The sequence below is a fragment of the Octodon degus genome, unplaced genomic scaffold, assembly GCF_000260255.1.
Source record: "Octodon degus isolate 3935 unplaced genomic scaffold, OctDeg1.0 scaffold00050, whole genome shotgun sequence".
In the NCBI taxonomy this organism is placed as follows: domain Eukaryota; kingdom Metazoa; phylum Chordata; class Mammalia; order Rodentia; family Octodontidae; genus Octodon; species Octodon degus.
Window position 1 is genome coordinate 10,663,499 of NW_004524626.1, and position 4,194 is coordinate 10,667,692.

General features: G+C 42.9%; 1 pseudogene; it reads right to left on the bottom strand.

The window, feature by feature from the left end:
• Positions 1-2,333: 2,333 nt before the first annotated feature.
• Positions 2,334-3,938, bottom strand: LOC101579695 (annotated as a pseudogene).
• Positions 3,939-4,194: the final 256 nt, after the last annotated feature.

Genomic DNA, 4,194 nt, shown 5'->3' on the forward strand with positions numbered 1-4,194 from the left:
TTCCATCTTTGTTTCTGATTTTTGTTCTTGCTTTTGATTTTACTCTTCAAAATAAAATTTAAAAAAACAGCTGGGAAGAACTCCAGCCATAGAAAACTAATCCCATCCCCCAAGCCCAGAGACCAAGTTCAGAAAATCCCCTGTTTATTCAACACCTCGTTCTTTCTCTACAGAGTTTTCCTCTCATCTCCAAAAGTGTGTGTGGCCATCCTTTCCTCCAGCCTTGCTTCTTCTTTCCTTTCAGTTCTTTTTGTTTTATCCACTATCCTTCTCAAATCTCCCCACCGGAGGGAAGAACCACTCTCCCAAGGGGAAATACTCTGATGACAAGCTTCCAATTTATAATGGTTCTGTTATATAATTGTATATTTTGCTCCTATGGTTTAAGGTATAAGATTAGTACCTACCACTGTCAGTTTCTAAACTGTGCTTGATTCTATTATTATTGTCAATTATACTGTCATATCTGTTTTAATCAGTTGTTCTGCCTTCTGCACCAATATTGGGAAGCTCTGGGGTTATAACCTCACCACAGCCCCACACCAAGGAACTGAGGATGGAACCAAACGGATACCAATGTCTCATTCTTCATTAACCAGGAAGATAGGATCTTGGAACAAACACAAGCCCACAACCTCCTACACACAAAAGACATCCCTGAAAAATAGACTGTTCTAAGAGAGGACATAATACTAGTAATGTAGATACCTACTACAAAAACTTACAAGGATCAACACAGACAACAAAATTTAAAAAAATAATGTATTTGGTTGTTACAGAGTCTCACAGTGCAGCTTGGACTCATGGTGATCCTCCTGCTTTCAGCCTCCCCAGTTTACCATGCTGGACTCTGGCCAGCTCTGGGGGCAGGGCTGGCCTGGCATGTGGTCCTGGGGATTGAACCAGGGACCTTGCACTTGCCTAAGCTTGCCTAAGCAGGTGCTTCAGTCCACTGAGCTATCTCAGCAGCCCCAAAACATAAAAATTTTTGAAATGGAAAATGACAAGACAAGGATGCAATCTCAGACCTTCAGCCTACCCAGAACAAGTACAGGAGACAAGATAGAGGAAAATGGAAGACAGGCACTTGAAATTTCTGAAATGACAGAAAAGTAAGTTTTTAAAAAATGAGGTTATAGAGGAAATCAGATCAGAAATACTCTCTCAGGAAAAAAAGAATGGCAACTTTTATAAGAGAGTTGCTCAGCAAATCTAGAATAGAGGTATATTTTTAAAATAGATGATGACAAGAAGAGCATAGAAAACATGAATAATTAATATAGGAAAGAAATAGGATGCATGAAGCAAATTCGAACAGCTATCCAGGAAATTTAAAATGCCATTGAAAACTGGCAAAACTACTTGAATGAAAGACAGACCTTCAGACTTTCAGACAGGATCACAGCTAGTGATTGTGAAAGAAAACATCTCTTCCAAACAAGGGATCCAGAAATAACAATTTGGTGGCTGCAAAATGATACAAAGCAAATAATATAAGACTGATAGGCATCAATGCAAAAGCAGGAGTCAACACAAATGATATAAAAAAGAATACTTCCAGAAATAATAGTGGAGGCCTGGGGAGATACCTTGGCTGCACAAGCACCTGCCTGGCAAGTGCAAGGTCAAAGTTTGATCCCTGGTATCACATGCCATGCTGGCTCCAGAAACCTGGGAACACCGTGCCAGCCTGAGAACTGAGTGTAGTGGCTCACAACTATAATCCCAGTGCTATGGAGGCTGAGACAGGAGGATCACTATGAGTCTGAGCTGTGAAGTGAGACCCTGCTGAAAAACTAAAAAAGAAATAATAGAAGAAAAATTCCCAAACATGAGAACAGAATCTGACATGCACATAAGGAAAGCATATAGAACTCCAATTAGCCATCACCAAAATAACTCTACACCCAATCTATTATTTTGTTTAGTGAACTTTTGTATTGTTTCTTTTTTTTTTTTGCAATTGACCAATACTTTATTTAAACACACACACACACACACACACACACACACACACACACAGTGGTAACAGGGGCAGAAACAACAAATTGGCTGCATGTTCCTACAGGCCCAGCCCACTTTAAAAAGGTTTTCTCCCAGACCAGACTGCCGAGGTAACCCAGCAGGTGGCTTAGCTTCTAAGAGGACTCGAGGCAGCTCTGCTCCTCTGTGGAATATGAAAGGAGCACATTTATGTAGGGGATGCAGAAGCCCCCTCTAGCATGTTCAGCGGGGTTGTCAGTATCTGAGATGGTGTTCTGAGCAGACTGAGAGGCGGAATGCTGCGAGGTTGCCTTCCTTTCCCAGAAGAGGAAGCCTGTACCCGGGTAAGCCTAGGGAAAGAGGCTCTGCTCCTCCGGGGAGCTCAGGGCACAGGCATGGTGCCAAAGCAGGGGGAAGTGCGGGCCTTCCTGGAGCCCATCAACACAAGCAGGGCTTTGGCACGGGAACGTGGTCCTCCTGGCTGCTGGGCCTCCTACATCTGTCGACTGGGTCACACAGGACGTCTTGTACGACAGCCACACAGCTTGACAAACAGAGGAAGGTAGCTATGAAGCCAAAGATTGCTCCAGCCACCAGTCCGCGCTGGTTGTAACTTTTGGAGGCTGCCACGATGGAGGCGATGAGAAGGAGCAGGGTACCGATCCCATAGTGCAGGAGTTCCGACAGGGGCCGGCTGAGACAGGTGAGCTCGCGGTAGGAGTGGAAGAGGAGCACCAAGTAAAAGATGAGGACCGTTATCAAGCAGCAGAGGGTGACCCCTGCACAGTAGCTGTAGGCACTGTGGTCAGTCCATCGGGAGCTCCGCGCCCAGATGAGGGCAATCAGCAGTGACCATCTGCACCACTTTCAGAAACACCCCCTGGGTGTGCGGTGGTGCGGACGAGCCCTGCTCCCAGCAGCATCGCAGCCCCGCATCCGGACCTCTGTATCATTTCTAATGTTCTTTTTTTAAAGCTATTTTTTAATTTTTTTTAATTGTTTTGTTTTGTTTTAATTTTATTTATTTATTTGTGTGTGGCCAGCTTAGCCCACCAGGGGGCGGGGCTGGCTGGCATGTGGTGCTAGGGGATCGAACCGCTGTCCCTGTGCTTTAGCTAAGCTTGTTCTAAGTAGGTGCTTTAGACCACTGAGCCATCTCACCAGCCCTATTTTTTATTCTCTTTAAAAAATGTTTTTAAAATTTTTGTTAGCCTGAAACCTAGGGTAAAAATAAAATAAAATAAGCATCATGTCTGTTTAAGAAAAAAATAACTCTACACCCAAACATACAATAATCAAGATCCCAGAAATTCAGCACAAGAACAAAATATTGAAAGTTGTTAGAGGGAGAAAAAAAAAGATCACCTATCAAGGAAATCCATCAGAATCATGGCAGGCTTCTAAACACAAACCTTCAAGTCAAGAAGAGCTTGGGGTAAAGTATTTCAAGGGCTGAAAGAGAACAACTTCCAATACAGATTGACATCCCTTGAGAAACAATCTTTCAAAATTAATGCAGAGTATACTTTTAAAAATTAATGCAGAAATAAGATACTCCCATGATGAAGTACAATTGCAGAAATTCATATATTTTATAATCTGAACAATCACTTGGAAGATAACAGTGTGCAATATATTAACCATTGTTAACTTCCTGCTATCTTGTTTTGAAAGACTGTATCTTTTTATTGGTTTTGTCTCATTAAAATAAAAATAAATAAACATGATGGTTGGTTTTTGTGAGTCTGGTATTAACCTAACTCTGTGATCTCCTAGTTCGTCCATTTCTTTGCAAATGACATGATGCCCTGCTTCTTCATGGCCAATATTCTGTGGAGTCCACGTGCCATGCCTTCTTTCTCCATCCATGTGCTGGTGAGCACCATGGCAGATTCCATGGCTGGGCTTTGGTGAACAGCGCCATGCGTGCAGTTACTGCTGAACTTCATCGACATTGACTCATTTGGGCACTTCCTGAGGGGAGATGGAGCTGGGTCACATGATTGTCCCAACTTTAATTTTTGAGAAATTGTGTGCTAATTTCCACCGTGGCTGTACTAATTTACATTCCCACTAACAGTCTAGAAGACTGCCCTATTTTTCTCACTCGTCAGCTTTTTCTTTCCCCCCTCTTAATGATAGTCATTTTGACTGGGGCAAGACTGGATTTCAGTGTGACATTTACTTGTGAGTCCCTAGTGGCTAAAGCTG